The sequence below is a fragment of the Crocodylus porosus genome, unplaced genomic scaffold (genome assembly GCF_001723895.1).
Source record: "Crocodylus porosus isolate Cpor-Errol unplaced genomic scaffold, CroPor_comp1, whole genome shotgun sequence".
NCBI lineage: Eukaryota > Metazoa > Chordata > Crocodylia > Crocodylidae > Crocodylus > Crocodylus porosus.
In genome coordinates, this window is record NW_017728931.1 from 52,252,858 (window position 1) to 52,262,172 (window position 9,315).

A 9,315-nucleotide genomic window follows, 5' to 3' on the forward strand; every position below is an offset into this window, starting at 1 on the left:
CCCCGGTGCTCTTTCCTGCCAAGGCAGGGGGTCGGACTAGATGATCTACCTAGGTCCCTTCCGACTCTAGCTACTATGAAACTATGACACTAATGACACAGAATCTGCAAGAATGAGTCTGATATTTGCACTGAGGGTAGGGCACTCCCTGGGACAAGGGAATCCTGGGTTACAAACTCTGTCCCAAAAATTACCAGTGTGTTTTGCATGAAACAGTCCTTAGGTAACGCACATGAACACTCCCTGGAGCATGGACTAGAAGCCAGGACTCCCTGGCAATGTAAGTGCCCTCTGCACTAGCCAGGGTCATTCCTACTTTTACACTTGCTCTTTCTGGCCCATTCAATCTTTACTTTTTTTAAATTAAAGTGGAACAGCTTTGTCTGAAAGGGTTAAGTGTGCCCCCAACAGTACCTACCACCTGGTGCTTAGGGTAGTTTTCAGGGAGAATGAGAGATACTTAGGCAGAGGAGAGCCTCAAACCCATTTCTGGAGGAGGAAGCCACATTACTGCAGCACCAAGGAAAAGGAGCTCCTACTGGGTTACAAGAGTGGGAAGGACAGTGACAGAACCTCTGGGAGAGCTTTCGTGGGCTAAGGCAGGGGTGGCCAAGTGGCATGGAGTGCCTCTCTGCATGGCAGGCAGGAGATTGAGGGTGGGACAAGAGGCGCATAGCAGAAAGGACAGAAAGCAGAGCAGGCAGTGATCATGGGGAAGGAAACAGAATAGAGTGAGCAGGGAGCAGAAAGCAGAGCAGCAGATCAGGCAAGGGAAGAGGATTGGAGTGGCACTTGGGGAGGGTGCAGAGCTAATCTATGGCATACCTGCCAAAAAGGTTGGTCCCTGCTGGTCTAAAACAGTGTTGCTCAACCTTCTGGCTTCACAGGCCAGACGAGTGGCATGGGGCCAGTCCCACAAACCCAATCCAGAGTTGCGGGGGCATGAAGGACTGGTCAGTGGGTCCATTGCCGCACGTTGCCCTGGCCCTGTGCACCAGATCTGGTTGCAAAGCAACCCCATGTGCTGGCACAATCTGGTACATGGGGCTTTGGCATCTGGTCTGGAAATCTGGGGCAGGGGAGCAGAGGGCAATGTTAATTGCCACAGCTCTGGAAGCTATAGCAATTAACACTGCCACCATTCCCTTGCCACCACATTTCCAGACCCATGGGGAGTCCCCCAGGCCAGATGACATAGACCCAGGCCAGCTTTGGCCCACGGGCAGGAGGGTAAGCAAAACTGGTCTAAAGCTACCATAAGGCATTGTACTTGCCGGAGGCCCCACTATTCAATCATCACATTTTTTTTGCTGCTAATGCTCTCCCCATCCTCCACCAAGGTTGACAAGATTGCAGGCCAGGAGGAGATCAGTTTTAGAATTCAGGATCTCATCAGTCTAGTGAATCCTAAGGCAGACATCTCTCAGCCCCAGAATTCCTCCCAGATCACAGCTAGAGGATCCACCTGAATCACAGGCAGAGTTCTAAACTGAATGTTTTAATAAAGGAGTTTGTGTTGTTTAAATTTAGTTCAGGTAGCATTAGGATGCTGCCATGTCAGTCTGCTTTCATTCCCACTTGGGCTCTTAATATCTCCCAGACCCATATTTAAAAGAGCAGCTGTGCTGGAGAACACTGCCACTTTACATATACAAATCCACAAACACCACAGAAGTTTGAGTCCTGTTCAACTTTCCCCTTCTCTCATGCTTACTGTTCTCTCCCTGTATTTGGTTAACCCTCACCACCAGCCAAGATGGGAAGAGGGAAAGATTCCTGAAAAGAAGAGGAGGAAAAGAACAGGGAAATGGCTAGAATCTCTTAGCAATAGCCATAGTGGATGATATGAAAACACAGTGGCTTTCTGCTTAAGGAGTGTGCCACAACCTAGGTGTGCCCTGTTACCCTTTCATTCCAATTCCTCCATGTCCTGTGACAGAACACCCACTCCAGCAGTGCATGAAGATGAAGATTTTTCATAGGCAATCTCCACCATACACGGGCAGATTGACAGATTTTTAACTGGGGGTGGGAGGAAACATGGCTTTTAATATTGTGTTTGTTTTACAATTTTGACTTGACTTGCTGTAGCTTTGGACCTTGCACGTTGTGGTATGTTCAGTATTTTTTACTGTTCATATTTAATAGGTACATTCATTACATTTATTCAACAATTCACTTTAGAATGTCTACATTCATTGTTCCATTGTGAACAATTAATTTAAATGCCAACTTTCAGTCTCATAAAATCCAAATTTACATGATAATAAATCCCCACATGCAGTCCACGAAGCTCCTCACTCAAAGTAGAATGAAATCCTTGTACCATTGCCCGTATACCCAGACACGTGTGGTAGGCATGATTAAAGCTTCCCACAAAAGCACACGTGTAGTTTACAAGTAGCATCTCACCTCACCGTAGGCGCACTGTGCCTGACACCTGACTGCTGAGCTCATGAGTAATTGCAGCATTGCACAGAGGCATCTTTTCTGGCTGTTCAGAACGTCTGCCTACCTCCTTCTCCCACCCATCAGCAAGCCTCTCTGCCTTGCTGTCACAAAGATTTGTACAAAACAGAGCAAGGAGGTATTATAAAGTAGACACATTTCTCATCACCCTCCAGCCTTGACATCAACCTCCTCCATCTCCCTTTCAGTCTTCCAAATAATATTCTGCATCTATTCGAGGCAGAATTAAACAGCTTTCTCCCACCTTAATGTACAGTGAAAAGATTAAGTCAGGGAAGCAGAGTGTATGGCGCAGCTCCCAGAGCCACTGGAGAAATGACAGTGCCATCCTCATCCATAGAGACCAGAGAAGCAAAGTTACATTGCTCAGCACCTCGCAGCCAAGAGATGATAAAACTCCTAGTGCCGTGGACCCTGCTGAACCTTGCCATTAGTGTTGGTGAGCCTTTTTCACAGTGATCAACCAGGTCTTGCAGAACCATGGAAAAATATCCTTTTCATGTTGAGGATCGCTGAAGTGGAGGGGAGAAGGCGGAGAATGAAGACTAGACCCACAGTTCCCATCAGGGATCCCCAGAACACTTGGAAAATGTCAACTGTCCATGCATTAACAATATCCTATGGCTCGCCCAGCCTTCTGACCTATAGTGACAGTGCTTTCTTGATAACAGTGAACATCTCCATTAGAACAGTCTTGATCAGTGGTGCTCAACCTATAGCCTGTAGGAAAAATCCACAGCCAGATTCAGCTAGCAGGGCTGGGCCAGCACACAGGATTAGGCTGGCATGCTAGGTCACACCTGCAGGCCAACCCCACATAACCCCACACTGGATATGGGCCTGTGGACTGACCCTGTATGCAGGTTCCAACCCACAGGCTAACTCCACACCTTCCATCCAGCCCAGAGAGCTGGATAGATTAAAACACCATTGGTCTTGATGATTAACCTACCGAACACCAAGCTAGTTAGCCATGGCCTAGTAGCAATCAAGTATAGTGCACTTCCAGACAGCCGTGGCTATGAGATGAGGGAAAATCCTGAAGAGATGTTCTAGTTCTTCAACTCCAGGGTGAGCACTGCACAGGTTTCTAGGGGGGGAAAAATTAACATTCATAATCTCTGCTGCCACTGCTGGTCATCCCAGTACCTGTGCCAACAGTCAGTGGTGGGAGGTAGAGGTCAAAAGCAGCACTTTGCAGGGTGAAGCTTCTCCAGAAAGAGAACTTGGGGTGCCTGTTGGATTTCACTCTTCCTTTTCTCAAATGGCCTATCACCCAGGTTTCCAAATCATTGCATGAATTGAGATACTTTTGCAGCAACCTGCTCGCTTATATCACTGGGGAGAGGAAATCATACATCATGGGGGACAAGGGCGGGGAGGAAGTCATTGCACTCACCAATATTTTCCCTTATATGCCAGACTGAAAAGGGCAGTGGGCTGCCCATGAAAACCAGCTGGATAATAGGATTAAACAAGAAGAATCACGGGCATTATGCAGTTTGACCCCAAACCTGTGACTACCTAGAGGGAGGCAATGGCAATGCCTACAATCCCAGAATGCATGTAGCACACCAGTGGAGCAATGCACCCTGGGGCATCTGATCAGAATGCTAAGCATTCCTTTGAAAACATCGAAGTGCTGCAGAGCTGCAATGAAAGGAGACAAATGTAGCTCAACTGCAGGCGAATCATGTTATATATGCAAACTACTTCCAGCAGACTTAATGCAGCTACAGAGTATCTGCAGCAAGTTTCAAGTGCAGACAAGCCCTGAGATATTGATTGCTTGGGCAGCAAAGCATTGGAGAAAGGTGGTTGAGGAGGACAGGCTGAGAATGCCAGGGAACAGGGATCAAAGTGCGTAGCATTTGAGTATGAACAGGGGCCACGGCAGTGCTATATAAACAGCCTCTCACCCTTTACTCCTGGTCACAGGGGGCTGAACTAGTTACACCCATGAGGCTGCCATTCCTTCAAAAGATCCTGCCACACAGGCCTCCCATGGGCTTATTTCAAAGGGTAGTTGTGAGCCTTCGTCCATGTCCACCCTATCAGTGCAGCTAGTGCCATATTTTCATCAGAGGACCTGGTTGCAACACAGAAGTAAGGGGGAAACTGGTTGAGTATAAGCAAGAGTATCTGCAACGACAGTCAAGCCAAGGCAAAGTCCCCCCCTTGAGCCTAGCAGTTCATTCTGCTAGAATGGTTGAAGCTCTCCAGTTTTATAGACAAAGGTACACAGGTGATGCGATGTAGCTAGTGTTGAATCTGGCTGCCTCCAAACTCCCCCCCGCTTGAATAGTCAAGTTTCCATTTCCAGCTGGGTAAACTGGGGGTGGTCTTTGGTGCAAGTCTAGAGAAGGACTCCAACTCACCCCTCTGGAGCCATAGCAAGAGGCTTTACCACTACACACTCTGCAACCATAACAAGGCTGAATAGAATTAAAGCAGGTTTGAGGAATAGAAACCCTGGTACACTCCCCATTGGGCTTGAAACCAATGGGGTGGTCAGGCCTGGGACTTATCTACCTGCAAACGTTGTACAATACTTGTTTTAATTATACCTAAGAGGTACAACCCCAAGTGCGCAGTTATATGGATATGCAAATGATCATTTATGCTCATGGAAGTGGAATACAGTATAATGATAACCAGGTACCAATATATAGGACAGAAGGTGTCTCACAAATGATGTTACAGGGATGAACTAGAACCAAAGATAGCTGAGCAATGCAAGTGACCACCTGAAAATCTCCTGGAGCCTCTTCCAGTTAGGATACTCATGGATTCCTTTGGATTTCCCTCCAAATATAATTCTCTTGGATTTCCCTGCAGAAACAGGAGAGGGTCACCCTCTCTCTGTTGTGGCTGTGTGGAGACCAGCTTGTCCCCAAAGCTGTCCATGCACAGTGTGTTGTATGGTGGATGCCAGCACCACAGATTCCCTCTGGCCACAGAGCAGTTGCATTGTGGTGTCTGCTGGCCAGTTCTACAAACAAGTGATCAAATGGAGAGATCCATGCCTGCGCTGAGCAATCTGGCCCCACTGTCATTTTTGTAGGGACGCTGGTGCTACCTGTGGAAGTTTCTCAGAACTGTCCAAGCACACGCTGAGTGGCTTTTCCTTTTTATTCTGATCCCTGCAGGGGCTTTCATTTTGTGTTAAAAAGTATCTATTCTTAGCAACTCCAACACACTTTCCCTATGAAATTAATAAAACCCCCTAAGGTCCCTGAGATAGTGTGACAAGGGGGTGGGATGTGAGACAATGCCCTTGTTGCCCCCATTTTTCAGGGAAAACATGATTCTTCTTGTTGGAGTGCTGTGTATGCAATTTCCATCTCTCCTGGGCTGAGAGCACGGCCCATTCACCTCAGAAGGAAGAGGTCAGAGACTGAAAGACCAGAGTTGAAGAAACAAGGGGAAAAATAACAGCACAGAAACAGGCCATTAGTTAAATGTCAGGTCTCATATTTAATATTTTAATAATTTTGTTTGCAACATTTACCACATAAATCATCTAAATAAATAGATGCTGTACAGTCTCTTATCCATATCAGTACAAAAATAAAACCACACTTTGCGTCAAATTATACTCCAGCCCACCCTCTTATTTGTATTACAATCTCCATTTACAACAAGTACTCACTCAGAAAAGGCATTATACTTATATCTGCTGTTTGTTTGGAATTGATTAGTTCCCTCTGGTTCCCTCCCGCCCCAAGTACATTCAATTAGTCTGTACAAAAGCTAGACGCTCATTCTGTGCAAAGGAAGCTTTCTTGTGCAAACACTCAGGTGCTATATCGTGCCAGCAAGAACCACCCTCCCATCCCCACTTTCTCCTGACCCCATTCCCTGGTGAAAAACAAGGATATAAAATAGATAGACAGTAAAGTCACGCCCTGGCCTTGAGAGGGTCCAGATAGGTGCAGGAGGGATGGAAGAGAAGGTCTGTGTTGGAGATACAGCAAGAAGACAGGTTCCTCCAAACATAACTGCTGGCTAGCAAAGAAAGAAAAAAAAAAATCTCTCTACTCGGGTTGCTAAAAATGGCCAAGTAAATTTGTTTGAAGCCTTTTTTTAAACGGTTACTTTTCTGTCATTCTGTCGGAGATGAAGGGGGAAAAACAAAAACAAAAACAAAAACACACGCCATGGAAGAGACCAGAAGCCACTGAGAATTGCTGCTGGGTTGCCTCCAAAACAAAGAGTAAGAAACCTCCTGTCCCCTTAAGTTACTAAAGTGCAATATGTCAGAAACAGAGCGCTTTGAAAAAAGATGTATCCAAAGGAAGAGCCAGAAGTTGCCTATTGGGTCCCAACTTGGCTACCTTTCCAGTCTGGGCTAAGAACTTAAAACGGCAAAATCCAATTGTCCCCCCTCCCTCGAGTGGTAGGAGGGGAAAGCAACATGTGCTCTGAATGCCAATTTGAATGATGAAGTCTTCTCCTTTCCCTCCGAGTGCCCTTATTCACAAGGTCTGGCCAGAGCAATGGATTCACCCTTCATCCACAAAAGGATTGGATGGTTACTGTGGAAAGGGGACAAGGACAAGCCAATCGGCTGAATTAAATACATCTTTGTCTTTTCAAATGCCACTTTTTAGGAGAGATAAGAGCACTCCACACTCCCAGTGCTTTGCATTTTCGAAGTGCTTCAAACGAACTTAAGAAAAGCCAAAAAGCAGATTAACATTTTTACAGAGTGGTGAAGAGCTTTTTGTGCTACCACTACATTTCTGGCTAATGTACCCCTCCCCAAACCTTAAATCCCACTCAAGCCTGCTTCACTGCTGACACTAAAATCAGTCCCAACAGACAGATTTTAAAAGGCGGTTTCCTGACACCCCCCATGCCTACACCTCCTATGAGACAGGGAGGGTAATAAGCAACCCACAATTCAGGGAAACAATCCTTATCTTTGAATGTGTGTTTTCTACCCATTCTAACTTGGGAAGCCCAGTTAGTCCCATCCCCTCTCCAAAGACCAGCCACTATCAGTCTCCACTACTGGACTGATCCTCTCTACTTCTGAGCCACCAGGGAGACCTCCCTTTTGCCACTGCACTTTTAGAAGTCTCAGGTGCAAAGGTAGTGCTCAACTCCCTAGGAAGCACTTCTCATTTTAAGGAAGAATTTTAACATTTGTGCAGAACCTTCTATTCTCTCTCTCTCTCACACACACACACACACACACCCCTATTTTTCTGCCTTCTCCCCACTGTTGAATGACAGTTCAAACACTGTTAGCAACCTCTTCTGCATTACAAGTGCTTACTTATAGGACAGTCCCACAGGCCCTTTTACCGGCCCAATGCTCAGGCAGAATCTATGAGGTTAAAGGTCTACAAAACTCACTTCTGTGTAAAGATTATGTCCTTGGTTGAAGTTATGTGGGCAAAGGATAACATGAACAGTCTTCCAACATGACCGTCTCAAAAGCAATCAATTGTGCCTAGAGGGAAAAACTGCAGCAATTTGCCAAGATGATCTTTTCCCTCCCCCTGCCCTAAGAGTCATTCTAAATGAGTATTCTTCTTGGCCTGCTGTCTAGAGCACAAAAACTGGTCTCTGCTTTCTCTCACCCTCAAAGATATGGCAACATAACACAAAGACAAGTGCTTCTTCTTATATACATCCAGAACTCTGAGCAGCACTAGTCTATCTTTCTGAAATCCTCATAAAGGGCCAAACAGACTTAGGGGGAACAGAGAGGAAGATTTTGTATTCAAATGCAGTGGCTACCCATGGTCAGAGACACTGTCTACCTCCTAGCTGCCTGCATTCCTCATATCCTTCCCTGCCCAATGCACCTTCATCTATTCCGAGGCTACAAAGCAAATCTTCAGCAAAACCAACAACTGTGAAGTGGCAGCCTGAGGTGTCCAGAAAGATCTGGTTGCCTTAATGTAATGATTCTCAACCAGGGTGCTAGGACACCATGGGGCACCACCAGAACTTTTGAAGGGTGCCATAAGATGTGAAGAGATAAGTGAGGTATTAGGAGATAAGTAGATAAACACAGGCTCAGATTTGTCCCTATATAGATGGTCCCCCATGCTCATGGCTGGGCCCCTCTGGGCAAGGAGGTAGGCACTGTAATATATTAGTTGTTTTAATCAGGTGACACTTCATTCACAAACATTGTGATGCAGAGCTTAGAGTCCAATGAGGGGTGCCTTGAATCCAAAAGGGTTGAGAACTACTACCTTAATGAAACCGGTAAGTACTGGCAACACTGGGAATGGAGGACTAACTAAACTACCATCAACAACCAAAGGGTTTGGACTTATCACCATCATTCATGAAGTTCTGGCCTGGTGCAGACAGACCCTGGAAGGACCCTGAGTTTCAGCAAATGCTCCCAGCATTCCAATACACTCGTCCTGAAACGACAGCCCACTTGTGCCATGGTCTGCCCTGAATTGTCTAGCAAGGGTATTACTGGCAACAAGGATAAGGAGCAGCTCTGGGGGCCAAACCCACAGGTCAGCTGTAGCACATTTAGTCGCCCTTGCTACTTCTCCAGGAAGCCACACTGTTCCTACACCCCCTGCCACTTCCTAGGTTTCAGGAAGAGTGCATGAAACAGGAGTGGAAGAGGGGGAAATGCTAGTCTCTGTCTTTTTTTTTCTCTCCTTAAAAAAAGGCTGTTTTGTTTCCCCCCCCCAAAAGCCAAAACTTAACCTTGGAGAGTGCTCAGCTCTAGCTGTTGTACCTGGCTGCGGGCACCAACCATTTGCTCTGCACCTCGCTCCAGCTCTGAGGTGGCTGCTGCCACAAGTATGCTGTGTGAACCGCCCCATCGTCCTGTTCCAGTCAAACCATCAAAGCCGGACA